Source organism: Hyla sarda, unplaced genomic scaffold, assembly GCF_029499605.1.
Source record: "Hyla sarda isolate aHylSar1 unplaced genomic scaffold, aHylSar1.hap1 scaffold_335, whole genome shotgun sequence".
Lineage (NCBI taxonomy): Eukaryota > Metazoa > Chordata > Amphibia > Anura > Hylidae > Hyla > Hyla sarda.
Window position 1 is genome coordinate 780 of NW_026610098.1, and position 22,404 is coordinate 23,183.

Genomic DNA, 22,404 nt, shown 5'->3' on the forward strand with positions numbered 1-22,404 from the left:
ACAGGTGTGCTGGCTACTCAAATGATCCAATTAAGGAGGCCATTTAGTCAGCAGCAGCAGAAGTCCTGTGCCTGGACGCTCCAACAGCGGCCAGACACAAGCAGAAGCAGAAGCAGCAGAAGCACCACCTTTTGTTTTTTGGCTGCAGCAGCAGCAGCAAGGCCCACAGGGCTGGCTAGCTGGCTAGCCAGCAAGCAGGTAGCAATGAAAGTAGGAATCTTTCTTTTTAACCCTGTAAGGGGGTGGTGCACTGTACCCGAAGATACTGCCATATCGGGTCAATGCATAGGGCGACGGAAGCAAGCTTCGAAATCGGCCCCCGTTCTCAAAAATCCATTTAATATATGGTCCCCAGATAGGGGACGTATCAGATATTAAACTGATAAGAACAGATACTACACTTGATCTTAGCCAAAAGGCCGAGAAGCGATAACCGTGAAAGGGGCGGGCCCAACAAGGTGCCCTTCATGGGCACTATCACTGCTTGCTGTCAGGGAGGCTGCCAGACAATTTTCCATGCACACTCTGGGCTGGGGGGCAGTCAACCACCAGTACACACAGCAGAACCTAAACCCATACCATTATTGCTAAGCAGCAAGGCAGGGGCCCATTGCACTCCCACGGGGCCTTTTTAAATGCAATCCATAACCCGGATTTGCCAGGAACCCTTCTTACTCCTCCTACTTGCATGTGACACTGGGCTTAGGATCTGCATAGGAAACACACACACAAGCACACACCTACCTTTGTTGCCTGCAGATGCCTCCTTGGCTGTCCCCAAACGGTATCAAACCAACACCCACGGGAAGCTGTAAGCATAGAGGACATGCCTGCACCCCATTGGACTTACCTGTGTGGGTTAAACCCGGGTTATTTGACAACCTATGGCGGTGATGGTTCTGCTCAGGCAGAGCAGTGCTGATGCTCCTCATAAAGCTGTCGCTGCTGTGAAGGTTCTAGGTGACATCACAAATCCCTATGGTTACATACACAACAAAGCTGGGTTGTTGTTGTTTACACTCTGCAAGGCCTGTGGAAGTGAGTGACATCATAGCACTGTAGTTCTGAGGGTTCTAGATGGATGCAACAATCTCCTGTTGCTTCTATGAAGGCCATAATAGACGACATCACCAAACAGCTCCATAGTCACATACACAGCAAAGGAGAGATGTTGTTTACACCTAGTGATGTCAGTGGTATTGAGTGACATCACAGCACAGTGCTAAGGCTCCTGGGCCTGGACACAGCAGCGGCTGCAATATCTCAACGGAGAATACGTTTATATATATGTGTGTGTGTGCGCGTATATATATATATATATATATATATATATATATATATATATATATATATATTTCTCCGCCGAAATCACTTTTAAACCCATTTCCACCTTTTTTTCCCTTCTCTTCCTCTTACTTTTTTTTCACGTTTTTTTACGTTTTTCTCCTTTTCGCCTCTTTTCTGGGCGTATTATTCTTCTTTTTCTTCTTTTTTTTCGTCTAATGCATACCCCATCAGTGCAGCAATGCTTATTCAATACCGCCAGCAGATGGAGACACTGGGGGATAATTTTCTAAGGATTTATACTGATTTTTCCTGTCTGAATTTGTCGCACAGAAAGTTGCAGGCCAAATATGTGTGACATTTCTGCGACTTTAGCTTCTAGAGCATTTTTACAACATTATACATAGGTGCTGAATACATAAAAAGCGACTGTTCAGCGACAGACAAGTCGCATCGGCTGAAAGTAGGCCAGAATGTCAGTCCATGTTGGAGCAGGTTTAGATACAGTCTAAAGTATAGATCTCAAAGTCTGTGCACAGAATTTAGCAAGGGCCTCGCACCTTCTGATGCATCAGGTAGGTGCACAATAGCATAGCCTAACCCTCTGTACTTTGGTCTATATTGATGCGGGACATAGACAGCCAGCTGATGACCAATCCATTAGTGCAATGGATGGCTGGAAGCATTTGTCTTTGCCTTTGCAATACCACAGAAGCAATGCATGGTCAATGTACAGCAATGACACACCTGTGTGAACAGCCAGGAGACCCCCCCCCCCCCATGTTATGTTACATAGTTACATAGTTAGTACGGTCGAAAAAAGACATATGTCCATCAAGTTCAACCAGGGAATTAAGGGGTAGGGGTGTGGCGCGATATTGGGGAAGGGATGAGATTTTATATTTCTTCATAAGCATTAATCTTATTTTGTCAATTAGGAACATTCAGCACCCACCCGCTATCAAGGCAGCTGCCTATCATGTCATGCCCTACCTGCACAGGTGTGCTGGCTACTCAAATGATCCAATTAAGGAGGCCATTTAGTCAGCAGCAGCAGAAGTCCTGTGCCTGGACGCTCCAACAGCGGCCAGACACAAGCAGAAGCAGCAGAAGCAGCAGCAGCACCACCTTTTGTTTTTTGGCTGCAGCAGCAGCAAGGCCCACAGGGCTGGCTAGCTGGCTAGCCAGCAAGCAGGTAGCAATGAAAGTAGGAATCTTTCTTTTTAACCCTGTAAGGGGGTGGTGCACTGTACCCGAAGATACTGCCATATCGGGTCAATGCATAGGGCGACGGAAGCAAGCTTCGAAATCGGCCCCCGTTCTCAAAAATCCATTTAATATATGGTCCCCAGATAGGGGACGTATCAGATATTAAACTGATAAGAACAGATACTACACTTGATCTTAGCCAAAAGGCCGAGAAGCGATAACCGTGAAAGGGGCGGGCCCAACAAGGTGCCCTTCATGGGCACTATCACTGCTTGCTGTCAGGGAGGCTGCCAGACAATTTTCCATGCACACTCTGGGCTGGGGGGCAGTCAACCACCAGTACACACAGCAGAACCTAAACCCATACCATTATTGCTAAGCAGCAAGACAGGGGCCCATTGCACTCCCACGGGGCCTTTTTAAATGCAATCCATAACCCGGATTTGCCAGGAACCCTTCTTACTCCTCCTACTTGCATGTGACACTGGGCTTAGGATCTGCATAGGAAACACACACACAAGCACACACCTACCTTTGTTGCCTGCAGATGCCTCCTTGGCTGTCCCCAAACGGTATCAAACCAACACCCACGGGAAGCTGTAAGCATAGAGGACATGCCTGCACCCCATTGGACTTACCTGTGTGGGTTAAACCCGGGTTATTTGACAACCTATGGCGGTGATGGTTCTGCTCAGGCAGAGCAGTGCTGATGCTCCTCATAAAGCTGTCGCTGCTGTGAAGGTTCTAGGTGACATCACAAATCCCTATGGTTACATACACAACAAAGCTGGGTTGTTGTTGTTTACACTCTGCAAGGCCTGTGGAAGTGAGTGACATCATAGCACTGTAGTTCTGAGGGTTCTAGATGGATGCAACAATCTCCTGTTGCTTCTATGAAGGCCATAATAGACGACATCACCAAACAGCTCCATAGTCACATACACAGCAAAGGAGAGATGTTGTTTACACCTAGTGATGTAGGTGGTATTGAGTGACATCACAGCACAGTGCTAAGGCTCCTGGGCCTGGACACAGCAGCGGCTGCAATATCTCAACGGAGAATACGTTTATATATATATGTGTGTGTGTGCGCGTATATATATATATATATATATATATATATATATATATATATATATATATATATTTCTCCGCCGAAATCACTTTTAAACCCATTTCCACCTTTTTTTTCCCTTCTCTTCCTCTTACTTTTTTTTCACGTTTTTTTACGTTTTTCTCCTTTTCGCCTCTTTTCTGGGCGTATTATTCTTCTTTTTCTTCTTTTTTTTCGTCTAATGCATACCCCATCAGTGCAGCAATGCTTATTCAATACCGCCAGCAGATGGAGACACTGGGGGATAATTTTCTAAGGATTTATACTGATTTTTCCTGTCTGAATTTGTCGCACAGAAAGTTGCAGGCCAAATATGTGTGACATTTCTGCGACTTTAGCTTCTAGAGCATTTTTACAACATTATACATAGGTGCTGAATACATAAAAAGCGACTGTTCAGCGACAGACAAGTCGCATCGGCTGAAAGTAGGCCAGAATGTCAGTCCATGTTGGAGCAGGTTTAGATACAGTCTAAAGTATAGATCTCAAAGTCTGTGCACAGAATTTAGCAAGGGCCTCGCACCTTCTGATGCATCAGGTAGGTGCACAATAGCATAGCCTAACCCTCTGTACTTTGGTCTATATTGATGCGGGACATAGACAGCCAGCTGATGACCAATCCATTAGTGCAATGGATGGCTGGAAGCATTTGTCTTTGCCTTTGCAATACCACAGAAGCAATGCATGGTCAATGTACAGCAATGACACACCTGTGTGAACAGCCAGGAGACCCCCCCCCCCCCCCATGTTATGTTACATAGTTACATAGTTAGTACGGTCGAAAAAAGACATATGTCCATCAAGTTCAACCAGGGAATTAAGGGGTAGGGGTGTGGCGCGATATTGGGGAAGGGATGAGATTTTATATTTCTTCATAAGCATTAATCTTATTTTGTCAATTAGGAACATTCAGCACCCACCCGCTATCAAGGCAGCTGCCTATCATGTCATGCCCTACCTGCACAGGTGTGCTGGCTACTCAAATGATCCAATTAAGGAGGCCATTTAGTCAGCAGCAGCAGAAGTCCTGTGCCTGGACGCTCCAACAGCGGCCAGACACAAGCAGAAGCAGAAGCAGCAGAAGCAGCAGCAGCACCACCTTTTGTTTTTTGGCTGCAGCAGCAGCAAGGCCCACAGGGCTGGCTAGCTGGCTAGCCAGCAAGCAGGTAGCAATGAAAGTAGGAATCTTTCTTTTTAACCCTGTAAGGGGGTGGTGCACTGTACCCGAAGATACTGCCATATCGGGTCAATGCATAGGGCGACGGAAGCAAGCTTCGAAATCGGCCCCCGTTCTCAAAAATCCATTTAATATATGGTCCCCAGATAGGGGACGTATCAGATATTAAACTGATAAGAACAGATACTACACTTGATCTTAGCCAAAAGGCCGAGAAGCGATAACCGTGAAAGGGGCGGGCCCAACAAGGTGCCCTTCATGGGCACTATCACTGCTTGCTGTCAGGGAGGCTGCCAGACAATTTTCCATGCACACTCTGGGCTGGGGGGCAGTCAACCACCAGTACACACAGCAGAACCTAAACCCATACCATTATTGCTAAGCAGCAAGACAGGGGCCCATTGCACTCCCACGGGGCCTTTTTAAATGCAATCCATAACCCGGATTTGCCAGGAACCCTTCTTACTCCTCCTACTTGCATGTGACACTGGGCTTAGGATCTGCATAGGAAACACACACACAAGCACACACCTACCTTTGTTGCCTGCAGATGCCTCCTTGGCTGTCCCCAAACGGTATCAAACCAACACCCACGGGAAGCTGTAAGCATAGAGGACATGCCTGCACCCCATTGGACTTACCTGTGTGGGTTAAACCCGGGTTATTTGACAACCTATGGCGGTGATGGTTCTGCTCAGGCAGAGCAGTGCTGATGCTCCTCATAAAGCTGTCGCTGCTGTGAAGGTTCTAGGTGACATCACAAATCCCTATGGTTACATACACAACAAAGCTGGGTTGTTGTTGTTTACACTCTGCAAGGCCTGTGGAAGTGAGTGACATCATAGCACTGTAGTTCTGAGGGTTCTAGATGGATGCAACAATCTCCTGTTGCTTCTATGAAGGCCATAATAGACGACATCACCAAACAGCTCCATAGTCACATACACAGCAAAGGAGAGATGTTGTTTACACCTAGTGATGTCAGTGGTATTGAGTGACATCACAGCACAGTGCTAAGGCTCCTGGGCCTGGACACAGCAGCGGCTGCAATATCTCAACGGAGAATACGTTTATATATATGTGTGTGTGTGCGCGTATATATATATATATATATATATATATATATATATATATATATTTCTCTGCCGAAATCACTTTTAAACCCATTTCCACCTTTTTTTCCCTTCTCTTCCTCTTACTTTTTTTTCACGTTTTTTTACGTTTTTCTCCTTTTCGCCTCTTTTCTGGGCGTATTATTCTTCTTTTTCTTCTTTTTTTTCGTCTAATGCATACCCCATCAGTGCAGCAATGCTTATTCAATACCGCCAGCAGATGGAGACACTGGGGGATAATTTTCTAAGGATTTATACTGATTTTTCCTGTCTGAATTTGTCGCACAGAAAGTTGCAGGCCAAATATGTGTGACATTTCTGCGACTTTAGCTTCTAGAGCATTTTTACAACATTATACATAGGTGCTGAATACATAAAAAGCGACTGTTCAGCGACAGACGAGTCGCATCGGCTGAAAGTAGGCCAGAATGTCAGTCCATGTTGGAGCAGGTTTAGATACAGTCTAAAGTATAGATCTCAAAGTCTGTGCACAGAATTTAGCAAGGGCCTCGCACCTTCTGATGCATCAGGTAGGTGCACAATAGCATAGCCTAACCCTCTGTACTTTGGTCTATATTGATGCGGGACATAGACAGCCAGCTGATGACCAATCCATTAGTGCAATGGATGGCTGGAAGCATTTGTCTTTGCCTTTGCAATACCACAGAAGCAATGCATGGTCAATGTACAGCAATGACAAACCTGTGTGAACAGCCAGGAGACCCCCCCCCCCCCCCATGTTATGTTACATAGTTACATAGTTAGTACGGTCGAAAAAAGACATATGTCCATCAAGTTCAACCAGGGAATTAAGGGGTAGGGGTGTGGCGCGATATTGGGGAAGGGATGAGATTTTATATTTCTTCATAAGCATTAATCTTATTTTGTCAATTAGGAACATTCAGCACCCACCCGCTATCAAGGCAGCTGCCTATCATGTCATGCCCTACCTGCACAGGTGTGCTGGCTACTCAAATGATCCAATTAAGGAGGCCATTTAGTCAGCAGCAGCAGAAGTCCTGTGCCTGGACGCTCCAACAGCGGCCAGACACAAGCAGAAGCAGAAGCAGAAGCAGCAGAAGCAGCAGCAGCACCACCTTTTGTTTTTTGGCTGCAGCAGCAGCAAGGCCCACAGGGCTGGCTAGCTGGCTAGCCAGCAAGCAGGTAGCAATGAAAGTAGGAATCTTTCTTTTTAACCCTGTAAGGGGGTGGTGCACTGTACCCGAAGATACTGCCATATCGGGTCAATGCATAGGGCGACGGAAGCAAGCTTCGAAATCGGCCCCCGTTCTCAAAAATCCATTTAATATATGGTCCCCAGATAGGGGACGTATCAGATATTAAACTGATAAGAACAGATACTACACTTGATCTTAGCCAAAAGGCCGAGAAGCGATAACCGTGAAAGGGGCGGGCCCAACAAGGTGCCCTTCATGGGCACTATCACTGCTTGCTGTCAGGGAGGCTGCCAGACAATTTTCCATGCACACTCTGGGCTGGGGGGCAGTCAACCACCAGTACACACAGCAGAACCTAAACCCATACCATTATTGCTAAGCAGCAAGACAGGGGCCCATTGCACTCCCACGGGGCCTTTTTAAATGCAATCCATAACCCGGATTTGCCAGGAACCCTTCTTACTCCTCCTACTTGCATGTGACACTGGGCTTAGGATCTGCATAGGAAACACACACACAAGCACACACCTACCTTTGTTGCCTGCAGATGCCTCCTTGGCTGTCCCCAAACGGTATCAAACCAACACCCACGGGAAGCTGTAAGCATAGAGGACATGCCTGCACCCCATTGGACTTACCTGTGTGGGTTAAACCCGGGTTATTTGACAACCTATGGCGGTGATGGTTCTGCTCAGGCAGAGCAGTGCTGATGCTCCTCATAAAGCTGTCGCTGCTGTGAAGGTTCTAGGTGACATCACAAATCCCTATGGTTACATACACAACAAAGCTGGGTTGTTGTTGTTTACACTCTGCAAGGCCTGTGGAAGTGAGTGACATCATAGCACTGTAGTTCTGAGGGTTCTAGATGGATGCAACAATCTCCTGTTGCTTCTATGAAGGCCATAATAGACGACATCACCAAACAGCTCCATAGTCACATACACAGCAAAGGAGAGATGTTGTTTACACCTAGTGATGTCAGTGGTATTGAGTGACATCACAGCACAGTGCTAAGGCTCCTGGGCCTGGACACAGCAGCGGCTGCAATATCTCAACGGAGAATACGTTTATATATATGTGTGTGTGTGCGCGTATATATATATATATATATATATATATATATATATATATATATTTCTCCGCCGAAATCACTTTTAAACCCATTTCCACCTTTTTTTCCCTTCTCTTCCTCTTACTTTTTTTTCACGTTTTTTTACGTTTTTCTCCTTTTCGCCTCTTTTCTGGGCGTATTATTCTTCTTTTTCTTCTTTTTTTTCGTCTAATGCATACCCCATCAGTGCAGCAATGCTTATTCAATACCGCCAGCAGATGGAGACACTGGGGGATAATTTTCTAAGGATTTATACTGATTTTTCCTGTCTGAATTTGTCGCACAGAAAGTTGCAGGCCAAATATGTGTGACATTTCTGCGACTTTAGCTTCTAGAGCATTTTTACAACATTATACATAGGTGCTGAATACATAAAAAGCGACTGTTCAGCGACAGACAAGTCGCATCGGCTGAAAGTAGGCCAGAATGTCAGTCCATGTTGGAGCAGGTTTAGATACAGTCTAAAGTATAGATCTCAAAGTCTGTGCACAGAATTTAGCAAGGGCCTCGCACCTTCTGATGCATCAGGTAGGTGCACAATAGCATAGCCTAACCCTCTGTACTTTGGTCTATATTGATGCGGGACATAGACAGCCAGCTGATGACCAATCCATTAGTGCAATGGATGGCTGGAAGCATTTGTCTTTGCCTTTGCAATACCACAGAAGCAATGCATGGTCAATGTACAGCAATGACACACCTGTGTGAACAGCCAGGAGACCCCCCCCCCCCATGTTATGTTACATAGTTACATAGTTAGTACGGTCGAAAAAAGACATATGTCCATCAAGTTCAACCAGGGAATTAAGGGGTAGGGGTGTGGCGCGATATTGGGGAAGGGATGAGATTTTATATTTCTTCATAAGCATTAATCTTATTTTGTCAATTAGGAACATTCAGCACCCACCCGCTATCAAGGCAGCTGCCTATCATGTCATGCCCTACCTGCACAGGTGTGCTGGCTACTCAAATGATCCAATTAAGGAGGCCATTTAGTCAGCAGCAGCAGAAGTCCTGTGCCTGGACGCTCCAACAGCGGCCAGACACAAGCAGAAGCAGAAGCAGCAGAAGCAGCAGCAGCACCACCTTTTGTTTTTTGGCTGCAGCAGCAGCAAGGCCCACAGGGCTGGCTAGCTGGCTAGCCAGCAAGCAGGTAGCAATGAAAGTAGGAATCTTTCTTTTTAACCCTGTAAGGGGGTGGTGCACTGTACCCGAAGATACTGCCATATCGGGTCAATGCATAGGGCGACGGAAGCAAGCTTCGAAATCGGCCCCCGTTCTCAAAAATCCATTTAATATATGGTCCCCAGATAGGGGACGTATCAGATATTAAACTGATAAGAACAGATACTACACTTGATCTTAGCCAAAAGGCCGAGAAGCGATAACCGTGAAAGGGGCGGGCCCAACAAGGTGCCCTTCATGGGCACTATCACTGCTTGCTGTCAGGGAGGCTGCCAGACAATTTTCCATGCACACTCTGGGCTGGGGGGCAGTCAACCACCAGTACACACAGCAGAACCTAAACCCATACCATTATTGCTAAGCAGCAAGACAGGGGCCCATTGCACTCCCACGGGGCCTTTTTAAATGCAATCCATAACCCGGATTTGCCAGGAACCCTTCTTACTCCTCCTACTTGCATGTGACACTGGGCTTAGGATCTGCATAGGAAACACACACACAAGCACACACCTACCTTTGTTGCCTGCAGATGCCTCCTTGGCTGTCCCCAAACGGTATCAAACCAACACCCACGGGAAGCTGTAAGCATAGAGGACATGCCTGCACCCCATTGGACTTACCTGTGTGGGTTAAACCCGGGTTATTTGACAACCTATGGCGGTGATGGTTCTGCTCAGGCAGAGCAGTGCTGATGCTCCTCATAAAGCTGTCGCTGCTGTGAAGGTTCTAGGTGACATCACAAATCCCTATGGTTACATACACAACAAAGCTGGGTTGTTGTTGTTTACACTCTGCAAGGCCTGTGGAAGTGAGTGACATCATAGCACTGTAGTTCTCAGGGTTCTAGATGGATGCAACAATCTCCTGTTGCTTCTATGAAGGCCATAATAGACGACATCACCAAACAGCTCCATAGTCACATACACAGCAAAGGAGAGATGTTGTTTACACCTAGTGATGTCAGTGGTATTGAGTGACATCACAGCACAGTGCTAAGGCTCCTGGGCCTGGACACAGCAGCGGCTGCAATATCTCAACGGAGAATACGTTTATATATATGTGTGTGTGTGCGCGTATATATATATATATATATATATATATATATATATATATATATATATATATATTTCTCCGCCGAAATCACTTTTAAACCCATTTCCACCTTTTTTTCCCTTCTCTTCCTCTTACTTTTTTTTCACGTTTTTTTACGTTTTTCTCCTTTTCGCCTCTTTTCTGGGCGTATTCTTCTTCTTTTTCTTCTTTTTTTTCGTCTAATGCATACCCCATCAGTGCAGCAATGCTTATTCAATACCGCCAGCAGATGGAGACACTGGGGGATAATTTTCTAAGGATTTATACTGATTTTTCCTGTCTGAATTTGTCGCACAGAAAGTTGCAGGCCAAATATGTGTGACATTTCTGCGACTTTAGCTTCTAGAGCATTTTTACAACATTATACATAGGTGCTGAATACATAAAAAGCGACTGTTCAGCGACAGACAAGTCGCATCGGCTGAAAGTAGGCCAGAATGTCAGTCCATGTTGGAGCAGGTTTAGATACAGTCTAAAGTATAGATCTCAAAGTCTGTGCACAGAATTTAGCAAGGGCCTCGCACCTTCTGATGCATCAGGTAGGTGCACAATAGCATAGCCTAACCCTCTGTACTTTGGTCTATATTGATGCGGGACATAGACAGCCAGCTGATGACCAATCCATTAGTGCAATGGATGGCTGGAAGCATTTGTCTTTGCCTTTGCAATACCACAGAAGCAATGCATGGTCAATGTACAGCAATGACACACCTGTGTGAACAGCCAGGAGACCCCCCCCCCCCCCCCATGTTATGTTACATAGTTACATAGTTAGTACGGTCGAAAAAAGACATATGTCCATCAAGTTCAACCAGGGAATTAAGGGGTAGGGGTGTGGCGCGATATTGGGGAAGGGATGAGATTTTATATTTCTTCATAAGCATTAATCTTATTTTGTCAATTAGGAACATTCAGCACCCACCCGCTATCAAGGCAGCTGCCTATCATGTCATGCCCTACCTGCACAGGTGTGCTGGCTACTCAAATGATCCAATTAAGGAGGCCATTTAGTCAGCAGCAGCAGAAGTCCTGTGCCTGGACGCTCCAACAGCGGCCAGACACAAGCAGAAGCAGAAGCAGCAGAAGCAGCAGCAGCACCACCTTTTGTTTTTTGGCTGCAGCAGCAGCAAGGCCCACAGGGCTGGCTAGCTAGCAAGCAGGTAGCAATAAAAGTAGGAATCTTTCTTTTTAACCCTGTAAGGGGGTGGTGCACTGTACCCGAAGATACTGCCATATCGGGTCAATGCATAGGGCGACGGAAGCAAGCTTCGAAATCGGCCCCCGTTCTCAAAAATCCATTTAATATATGGTCCCCAGATAGGGGACGTATCAGATATTAAACTGATAAGAACAGATACTACACTTGATCTTAGCCAAAAGGCCGAGAAGCGATAACCGTGAAAGGGGCGGGCCCAACAAGGTGCCCTTCATGGGCACTATCACTGCTTGCTGTCAGGGAGGCTGCCAGACAATTTTCCATGCACACTCTGGGCTGGGGGGCAGTCAACCACCAGTACACACAGCAGAACCTAAACCCATACCATTATTGCTAAGCAGCAAGACAGGGGCCCATTGCACTCCCACGGGGCCTTTTTAAATGCAATCCATAACCCGGATTTGCCAGGAACCCTTCTTACTCCTCCTACTTGCATGTGACACTGGGCTTAGGATCTGCATAGGAAACACACACACAAGCACACACCTACCTTTGTTGCCTGCAGATGCCTCCTTGGCTGTCCCCAAACGGTATCAAACCAACACCCACGGGAAGCTGTAAGCATAGAGGACATGCCTGCACCCCATTGGACTTACCTGTGTGGGTTAAACCCGGGTTATTTGACAACCTATGGCGGTGATGGTTCTGCTCAGGCAGAGCAGTGCTGATGCTCCTCATAAAGCTGTCGCTGCTGTGAAGGTTCTAGGTGACATCACAAATCCCTATGGTTACATACACAACAAAGCTGGGTTGTTGTTGTTTACACTCTGCAAGGCCTGTGGAAGTGAGTGACATCATAGCACTGTAGTTCTGAGGGTTCTAGATGGATGCAACAATCTCATGTTGCTTCTATGAAGGCCATAATAGACGACATCACCAAACAGCTCCATAGTCACATACACAGCAAAGGAGAGATGTTGTTTACACCTAGTGATGTCAGTGGTATTGAGTGACATCACAGCACAGTGCTAAGGCTCCTGGGCCTGGACACAGCAGCGGCTGCAATATCTCAACGGAGAATACGTTTATATATATGTGTGTGTGTGCGCGTATATATATATATATATATATATATATATATATATATATATTTCTCCGCCGAAATCACTTTTAAACCCATTTCCACCTTTTTTTCCCTTCTCTTCCTCTTACTTTTTTTTCACGTTTTTTTACGTTTTTCTCCTTTTCGCCTCTTTTCTGGGCGTATTATTCTTCTTTTTCTTCTTTTTTTTCGTCTAATGCATACCCCATCAGTGCAGCAATGCTTATTCAATACCGCCAGCAGATAGAGACACTGGGGGATAATTTTCTAAGGATTTATACTGATTTTTCCTGTCTGAATTTGTCGCACAGAAAGTTGCAGGCCAAATATGTGTGACATTTCTGCGACTTTAGCTTCTAGAGCATTTTTACAACATTATACATAGGTGCTGAATACATAAAAAGCGACTGTTCAGCGACAGACAAGTCGCATCGGCTGAAAGTAGGCCAGAATGTCAGTCCATGTTGGAGCAGGTTTAGATACAGTCTAAAGTATAGATCTCAAAGTCTGTGCACAGAATTTAGCAAGGGCCTCGCACCTTCTGATGCATCAGGTAGGTGCACAATAGCATAGCCTAACCCTCTGTACTTTGGTCTATATTGATGCGGGACATAGACAGCCAGCTGATGACCAATCCATTAGTGCAATGGATGGCTGGAAGCATTTGTCTTTGCCTTTGCAATACCACAGAAGCAATGCATGGTCAATGTACAGCAATGACACACCTGTGTGAACAGCCAGGAGACCCCCCCCCCCCATGTTATGTTACATAGTTACATAGTTAGTACGGTCGAAAAAAGACATATGTCCATCAAGTTCAACCAGGGAATTAAGGGGTAGGGGTGTGGCGCGATATTGGGGAAGGGATGAGATTTTATATTTCTTCATAAGCATTAATCTTATTTTGTCAATTAGGAACATTCAGCACCCACCCGCTATCAAGGCAGCTGCCTATCATGTCATGCCCTACCTGCACAGGTGTGCTGGCTACTCAAATGATCCAATTAAGGAGGCCATTTAGTCAGCAGCAGCAGAAGTCCTGTGCCTGGACGCTCCAACAGCGGCCAGACACAAGCAGAAGCAGAAGCAGCAGAAGCAGCAGAAGCACCACCTTTTGTTTTTTGGCTGCAGCAGCAGCAAGGCCCACAGGGCTGGCTAGCTGGCTAGCCAGCAAGCAGGTAGCAATGAAAGTAGGAATCTTTCTTTTTAACCCTGTAAGGGGGTGGTGCACTGTACCCGAAGATACTGCCATATCGGGTCAATGCATAGGGCGACGGAAGCAAGCTTCGAAATCGGCCCCCGTTCTCAAAAATCCATTTAATATATGGTCCCCAGATAGGGGACGTATCAGATATTAAACTGATAAGAACAGATACTACACTTGATCTTAGCCAAAAGGCCGAGAAGCGATAACCGTGAAAGGGGCGGGCCCAACAAGGTGCCCTTCATGGGCACTATCACTGCTTGCTGTCAGGGAGGCTGCCAGACAATTTTCCATGCACACTCTGGGCTGGGGGGCAGTCAACCACCAGTACACACAGCAGAACCTAAACCCATACCATTATTGCTAAGCAGCAAGACAGGGGCCCATTGCACTCCCACGGGGCCTTTTTAAATGCAATCCATAACCCGGATTTGCCAGGAACCCTTCTTACTCCTCCTACTTGCATGTGACACTGGGCTTAGGATCTGCATAGGAAACACACACACAAGCACACACCTACCTTTGTTGCCTGCAGATGCCTCCTTGGCTGTCCCCAAACGGTATCAAACCAACACCCACGGGAAGCTGTAAGCATAGAGGACATGCCTGCACCCCATTGGACTTACCTGTGTGGGTTAAACCCGGGTTATTTGACAACCTATGGCGGTGATGGTTCTGCTCAGGCAGAGCAGTGCTGATGCTCCTCATAAAGCTGTCGCTGCTGTGAAGGTTCTAGGTGACATCACAAATCCCTATGGTTACATACACAACAAAGCTGGGTTGTTGTTGTTTACACTCTGCAAGGCCTGTGGAAGTGAGTGACATCATAGCACTGTAGTTCTGAGGGTTCTAGATGGATGCAACAATCTCCTGTTGCTTCTATGAAGGCCATAATAGACGACATCACCAAACAGCTCCATAGTCACATACACAGCAAAGGAGAGATGTTGTTTACACCTAGTGATGTCAGTGGTATTGAGTGACATCACAGCACAGTGCTAAGGCTCCTGGGCCTGGACACAGCAGCGGCTGCAATATCTCAACGGAGAATACGTTTATATATATGTGTGTGTGTGCGCGTATATATATATATATATATATATTTCTCCGCCGAAATCACTTTTAAACCCATTTCCACCTTTTTTTTCCCTTCTCTTCCTCTTACTTTTTTTTCAAGTTTTTTTACGTTTTTCTCCTTTTCGCCTCTTTTCTGGGCGTATTATTCTTCTTTTTCTTCTTTTTTTTCGTCTAATGCATACCCCATCAGTGCAGCAATGCTTATTCAATACCGCCAGCAGATGGAGACACTGGGGGATAATTTTCTAAGGATTTATACAGATTTTTCCTGTCTGAATTTGTCGCACAGAAAGTTGCAGGCCAAATATGTGTGACATTTCTGCGACTTTAGCTTCTAGAGCATTTTTACAACATTATACATAGGTGCTGAATACATAAAAAGCGACTGTTCAGCGACAGACAAGTCGCATCGGCTGAAAGTAGGCCAGAATGTCAGTCCATGTTGGAGCAGGTTTAGATACAGTCTAAAGTATAGATCTCAAAGTCTGTGCACAGAATTTAGCAAGGGCCTCGCACCTTCTGATGCATCAGGTAGGTGCACAATAGCATAGCCTAACCCTCTGTACTTTGGTCTATATTGATGCGGGACATAGACAGCCAGCTGATGACCAATCCATTAGTGCAATGGATGGCTGGAAGCATTTGTCTTTGCCTTTGCAATACCACAGAAGCAATGCATGGTCAATGTACAGCAATGACACACCTGTGTGAACAGCCAGGAGACCCCCCCCCCCCCCATGTTATGTTACATAGTTACATAGTTAGTACGGTCGAAAAAAGACATATGTCCATCAAGTTCAACCAGGGAATTAAGGGGTAGGGGTGTGGCGCGATATTGGGGAAGGGATGAGATTTTATATTTCTTCATAAGCATTAATCTTATTTTGTCAATTAGGAACATTCAGCACCCACCCGCTATCAAGGCAGCTGCCTATCATGTCATGCCCTACCTGCACAGGTGTGCTGGCTACTCAAATGATCCAATTAAGGAGGCCATTTAGTCAGCAGCAGCAGAAGTCCTGTGCCTGGACGCTCCAACAGCGGCCAGACACAAGCAGAAGCAGAAGCAGCAGAAGCACCACCTTTTGTTTTTTGGCTGCAGCAGCAGCAAGGCCCACAGGGCTGGCTAGCTGGCTAGCCAGCAAGCAGGTAGCAATGAAAGTAGGAATCTTTCTTTTTAACCCTGTAAGGGGGTGGTGCACTGTACCCGAAGATACTGCCATATCGGGTCAATGCATAGGGCGACGGAAGCAAGCTTCGAAATCGGCCCCCGTTCTCAAAAATCCATTTAATATATGGTCCCCAGATAGGGGACGTATCAGATATTAAACTGATAAGAACAGATACTACACTTGATCTTAGCCAAAAGGCCGAGAAGCGATAACCGTGAAAGGGGCGGGCCCAACAAGGTGCCCTTCATGGGCACTATCACTGCTTGCTGTCAGGGAGGCTGCCAGACAATTTTCCATGCACACTCTGGGCTGGGGGGCAGTCAACCACCAGTACACACAGCAGAACCTAAACCCATACCATTATTGCTAAGCAGCAAGACAGGGGCCCATTGCACTCCCACGGGGCCTTTTTAAATGCAATCCATAACCCGGATTTGCCAGGAACCCTTCTTACTCCTCCTACTTGCATGTGACACTGGGCTTAGGATCTGCATAGGAAACACACACACAAGCACACACCTACCTTTGTTGCCTGCAGATGCCTCCTTGGCTGTCCCCAAACGGTATCAAACCAACACCCACGGGAAGCTGTAAGCATAGAGGATATGCCTGCACCCCATTGGACTTACCTGTGTGGTTTAAACCCGGGTTATTTGACAACCTATGGCGGTGATGGTTCTGCTCAGGCAGAGCAGTGCTGATGCTCCTCATAAAGCTGTCGCTGCTGTGAAGGTTCTAGGTGACATCACAAATCCCTATGGTTACATACACAACAAAGCTGGGTTGTTGTTGTTTACACTCTGCAAGGCCTGTGGAAGTGAGTGACATCATAGCACTGTAGTTCTGAGGGTTCTAGATGGATGCAACAATCTCCTGTTGCTTCTATGAAGGCCATAATAGACGACATCACCAAACAGCTCCATAGTCACATACACAGCAAAGGAGAGATGTTGTTTACACCTAGTGATGTCAGTGGTATTGAGTGACATCACAGCACAGTGCTAAGGCTCCTGGGCCTGGACACAGCAGCGGCTGCAATATCTCAACGGAGAATACGTTTATATATATGTGTGTGTGTGCGCGTATATATATATATATATATATATATATATATATATATTTCTCCGCCGAAATCACTTTTAAACCCATTTCCACCTTTTTTTCCCTTCTCTTCCTCTTACTTTTTTTTCACGTTTTTTTACGTTTTTCTCCTTTTCGCCTCTTTTCTGGGCGTATTATTCTTCTTTTTCTTCTTTTTTTTCGTCTAATGCATACCCCATCAGTGCAGCAATGCTTATTCAATACCGCCAGCAGATGGAGACACTGGGGGATAATTTTCTAAGGATTTATACTGATTTTTCCTGTCTGAATTTGTCGCACAGAAAGTTGCAGGCCAAATATGTGTGACATTTCTGCGACTTTAGCTTCTAGAGCATTTTTACAACATTATACATAGGTGCTGAATACATAAAAAGCGACTGTTCAGCGACAGACAAGTCGCATCGGCTGAAAGTAGGCCAGAATGTCAGTCCATGTTGGAGCAGGTTTAGATACAGTCTAAAGTATAGATCTCAAAGTCTGTGCACAGAATTTAGCAAGGGCCTCGCACCTTCTGATGCATCAGGTAGGTGCACAATAGCATAGCCTAACCCTCTGTACTTTGGTCTATATTGATGCGGGACATAGACAGCCAGCTGATGACCAATCCATTAGTGCAATGGATGGCTGGAAGCATTTGTCTTTGCCTTTGCAATACCACAGAAGCAATGCATGGTCAATGTACAGCAATGACACACCTGTGTGAACAGCCAGGAGACCCCCCCCCCCCCCCCCATGTTATGTTACATAGTTACATAGTTAGTACGGTCGAAAAAAGACATATGTCCATCAAGTTCAACCAGGGAATTAAGGGGTAGGGGTGTGGCGCGATATTGGGGAAGGGATGAGATTTTATATTTCTTCATAAGCATTAATCTTATTTTGTCAATTAGGAACATTCAGCACCCACCCGCTATCAAGGCAGCTGCCTATCATGTCATGCCCTACCTGCACAGGTGTGCTGGCTACTCAAATGATCCAATTAAGGAGGCCATTTAGTCAGCAGCAGCAGAAGTCCTGTGCCTGGACGCTCCAACAGCGGCCAGACACAAGCAGAAGCAGAAGCAGCAGAAGCAGCAGAAGCACCACCTTTTGTTTTTTGGCTGCAGCAGCAGCAAGGCCCACAGGGCTGGCTAGCTGGCTAGCCAGCAAGCAGGTAGCAATGAAAGTAGGAATCTTTCTTTTTAACCCTGTAAGGGGGTGGTGCACTGTACCCGAAGATACTGCCATATCGGGTCAATGCATAGGGCGACGGAAGCAAGCTTCGAAATCGGCCCCCGTTCTCAAAAATCCATTTAATATATGGTCCCCAGATAGGGGACGTATCAGATATTAAACTGATAAGAACAGATACTACACTTGATCTTAGCCAAAAGGCCGAGAAGCGATAACCGTGAAAGGGGCGGGCCCAACAAGGTGCCCTTCATGGGCACTATCACTGCTTGCTGTCAGGGAGGCTGCCAGACAATTTTCCATGCACACTCTGGGCTGGGGGGCAGTCAACCACCAGTACACACAGCAGAACCTAAACCCATACCATTATTGCTAAGCAGCAAGACAGGGGCCCATTGCACTCCCACGGGGCCTTTTTAAATGCAATCCATAACCCGGATTTGCCAGGAACCCTTCTTACTCCTCCTACTTGCATGTGACACTGGGCTTAGGATCTGCATAGGAAACACACACACAAGCACACACCTACCTTTGTTGCCTGCAGATGCCTCCTTGGCTGTCCCCAAACGGTATCAAACCAACACCCACGGGAAGCTGTAAGCATAGAGGACATGCCTGCACCCCATTGGACTTACCTGTGTGGGTTAAACCCGGGTTATTTGACAACCTATGGCGGTGATGGTTCTGCTCAGGCAGAGCAGTGCTGATGCTCCTCATAAAGCTGTCGCTGCTGTGAAGGTTCTAGGTGACATCACAAATCCCTATGGTTACATACACAACAAAGCTGGGTTGTTGTTGTTTACACTCTGCAAGGCCTGTGGAAGTGAGTGACATCATAGCACTGTAGTTCTGAGGGTTCTAGATGGATGCAACAATCTCCTGTTGCTTCTATGAAGGCCATAATAGACGACATCACCAAACAGCTCCATAGTCACATACACAGCAAAGGAGAGATGTTGTTTACACCTAGTGATGTCAGTGGTATTGAGTGACATCACAGCACAGTGCTAAGGCTCCTGGGCCTGGACACAGCAGCGGCTGCAATATCTCAACGGAGAATACGTTTATATATATGTGTGTGTGTGCGCGTATATATATATATATATATATATTTCTCCGCCGAAATCACTTTTAAACCCATTTCCACCTTTTTTTTCCCTTCTCTTCCTCTTACTTTTTTTTCAAGTTTTTTTACGTTTTTCTCCTTTTCGCCTCTTTTCTGGGCGTATTATTCTTCTTTTTCTTCTTTTTTTTCGTCTAATGCATACCCCATCAGTGCAGCAATGCTTATTCAATACCGCCAGCAGATGGAGACACTGGGGGATAATTTTCTAAGGATTTATACAGATTTTTCCTGTCTGAATTTGTCGCACAGAAAGTTGCAGGCCAAATATGTGTGACATTTCTGCGACTTTAGCTTCTAGAGCATTTTTACAACATTATACATAGGTGCTGAATACATAAAAAGCGACTGTTCAGCGACAGACAAGTCGCATCGGCTGAAAGTAGGCCAGAATGTCAGTCCATGTTGGAGCAGGTTTAGATACAGTCTAAAGTATAGATCTCAAAGTCTGTGCACAGAATTTAGCAAGGGCCTCGCACCTTCTGATGCATCAGGTAGGTGCACAATAGCATAGCCTAACCCTCTGTACTTTGGTCTATATTGATGCGGGACATAGACAGCCAGCTGATGACCAATCCATTAGTGCAATGGATGGCTGGAAGCATTTGTCTTTGCCTTTGCAATACCACAGAAGCAATGCATGGTCAATGTACAGCAATGACACACCTGTGTGAACAGCCAGGAGACCCCCCCCCCCCCCATGTTATGTTACATAGTTACATAGTTAGTACGGTCGAAAAAAGACATATGTCCATCAAGTTCAACCAGGGAATTAAGGGGTAGGGGTGTGGCGCGATATTGGGGAAGGGATGAGATTTTATATTTCTTCATAAGCATTAATCTTATTTTGTCAATTAGGAACATTCAGCACCCACCCGCTATCAAGGCAGCTGCCTATCATGTCATGCCCTACCTGCACAGGTGTGCTGGCTACTCAAATGATCCAATTAAGGAGGCCATTTAGTCAGCAGCAGCAGAAGTCCTGTGCCTGGACGCTCCAACAGCGGCCAGACACAAGCAGAAGCAGAAGCAGCAGAAGCACCACCTTTTGTTTTTTGGCTGCAGCAGCAGCAAGGCCCACAGGGCTGGCTAGCTGGCTAGCCAGCAAGCAGGTAGCAATGAAAGTAGGAATCTTTCTTTTTAACCCTGTAAGGGGGTGGTGCACTGTACCCGAAGATACTGCCATATCGGGTCAATGCATAGGGCGACGGAAGCAAGCTTCGAAATCGGCCCCCGTTCTCAAAAATCCATTTAATATATGGTCCCCAGATAGGGGACGTATCAGATATTAAACTGATAAGAACAGATACTACACTTGATCTTAGCCAAAAGGCCGAGAAGCGATAACCGTGAAAGGGGCGGGCCCAACAAGGTGCCCTTCATGGGCACTATCACTGCTTGCTGTCAGGGAGGCTGCCAGACAATTTTCCATGCACACTCTGGGCTGGGGGGCAGTCAACCACCAGTACACACAGCAGAACCTAAACCCATACCATTATTGCTAAGCAGCAAGACAGGGGCCCATTGCACTCCCACGGGGCCTTTTTAAATGCAATCCATAACCCGGATTTGCCAGGAACCCTTCTTACTCCTCCTACTTGCATGTGACACTGGGCTTAGGATCTGCATAGGAAACACACACACAAGCACACACCTACCTTTGTTGCCTGCAGATGCCTCCTTGGCTGTCCCCAAACGGTATCAAACCAACACCCACGGGAAGCTGTAAGCATAGAGGATATGCCTGCACCCCATTGGACTTACCTGTGTGGGTTAAACCCGGGTTATTTGACAACCTATGGCGGTGATGGTTCTGCTCAGGCAGAGCAGTGCTGATGCTCCTCATAAAGCTGTCGCTGCTGTGAAGGTTCTAGGTGACATCACAAATCCCTATGGTTACATACACAACAAAGCTGGGTTGTTGTTGTTTACACTCTGCAAGGCCTGTGGAAGTGAGTGACATCATAGCACTGTAGTTCTGAGGGTTCTAGATGGATGCAACAATCTCCTGTTGCTTCTATGAAGGCCATAATAGACGACATCACCAAACAGCTCCATAGTCACATACACAGCAAAGGAGAGATGTTGTTTACACCTAGTGATGTCAGTGGTATTGAGTGACATCACAGCACAGTGCTAAGGCTCCTGGGCCTGGACACAGCAGCGGCTGCAATATCTCAACGGAGAATACGTTTATATATATGTGTGTGTGTGCGCGTATATATATATATATATATATATATATATATATATATATATATATTTCTCCGCCGAAATCACTTTTAAACCCATTTCCACCTTTTTTTCCCTTCTCTTCCTCTTACTTTTTTTTCACGTTTTTTTACGTTTTTCTCCTTTTCGCCTCTTTTCTGGGCGTATTATTCTTCTTTTTCTTCTTTTTTTTCGTCTAATGCATACCCCATCAGTGCAGCAATGCTTATTCAATACCGCCAGCAGATGGAGACACTGGGGGATAATTTTCTAAGGATTTATACTGATTTTTCCTGTCTGAATTTGTCGCACAGAAAGTTGCAGGCCAAATATGTGTGACATTTCTGCGACTTTAGCTTCTAGAGCATTTTTACAACATTATACATAGGTGCTGAATACATAAAAAGCGACTGTTCAGCGACAGACAAGTCGCATCGGCTGAAAGTAGGCCAGAATGTCAGTCCATGTTGGAGCAGGTTTAGATACAGTCTAAAGTATAGATCTCAAAGTCTGTGCACAGAATTTAGCAAGGGCCTCGCACCTTCTGATGCATCAGGTAGGTGCACAATAGCATAGCCTAACCCTCTGTACTTTGGTCTATATTGATGCGGGACATAGACAGCCAG

General features: G+C 46.1%; 10 non-coding genes across 10 annotated transcripts; all 10 read right to left on the reverse strand.

Moving 5' to 3' along the window:
- Positions 1-240: 240 nt before the first annotated feature.
- On the reverse strand, positions 241-431 carry LOC130330458 (U2 spliceosomal RNA). The gene has a single exon (XR_008873607.1). It is a non-coding gene; the product is annotated as a U2 spliceosomal RNA (small nuclear RNA).
- A 2,090-nt stretch (positions 432-2,521) lies between these two features.
- Positions 2,522-2,712, reverse strand: LOC130330470 (U2 spliceosomal RNA). Its single transcript, XR_008873618.1, has one exon. It is a non-coding gene; the product is annotated as a U2 spliceosomal RNA (small nuclear RNA).
- Positions 2,713-4,815: 2,103 nt separating this feature from the next.
- LOC130330342 (U2 spliceosomal RNA) lies at positions 4,816-5,006 on the reverse strand. The gene has a single exon (XR_008873512.1). It is a non-coding gene; the product is annotated as a U2 spliceosomal RNA (small nuclear RNA).
- A 2,096-nt stretch (positions 5,007-7,102) lies between these two features.
- LOC130330354 (U2 spliceosomal RNA) lies at positions 7,103-7,293 on the reverse strand. The gene has a single exon (XR_008873523.1). It is a non-coding gene; the product is annotated as a U2 spliceosomal RNA (small nuclear RNA).
- A 2,087-nt stretch (positions 7,294-9,380) lies between these two features.
- LOC130330366 (U2 spliceosomal RNA) lies at positions 9,381-9,571 on the reverse strand. Its single transcript, XR_008873534.1, has one exon. It is a non-coding gene; the product is annotated as a U2 spliceosomal RNA (small nuclear RNA).
- Positions 9,572-11,664: 2,093 nt separating this feature from the next.
- Positions 11,665-11,855, reverse strand: LOC130330378 (U2 spliceosomal RNA). Its single transcript, XR_008873545.1, has one exon. It is a non-coding gene; the product is annotated as a U2 spliceosomal RNA (small nuclear RNA).
- A 2,085-nt stretch (positions 11,856-13,940) lies between these two features.
- On the reverse strand, positions 13,941-14,131 carry LOC130330390 (U2 spliceosomal RNA). The gene has a single exon (XR_008873556.1). It is a non-coding gene; the product is annotated as a U2 spliceosomal RNA (small nuclear RNA).
- A 2,061-nt stretch (positions 14,132-16,192) lies between these two features.
- Positions 16,193-16,383, reverse strand: LOC130330402 (U2 spliceosomal RNA). The gene has a single exon (XR_008873567.1). It is a non-coding gene; the product is annotated as a U2 spliceosomal RNA (small nuclear RNA).
- Positions 16,384-18,469: 2,086 nt separating this feature from the next.
- On the reverse strand, positions 18,470-18,660 carry LOC130330414 (U2 spliceosomal RNA). The gene has a single exon (XR_008873577.1). It is a non-coding gene; the product is annotated as a U2 spliceosomal RNA (small nuclear RNA).
- A 2,061-nt stretch (positions 18,661-20,721) lies between these two features.
- LOC130330426 (U2 spliceosomal RNA) lies at positions 20,722-20,912 on the reverse strand. Its single transcript, XR_008873582.1, has one exon. It is a non-coding gene; the product is annotated as a U2 spliceosomal RNA (small nuclear RNA).
- Positions 20,913-22,404: the final 1,492 nt, after the last annotated feature.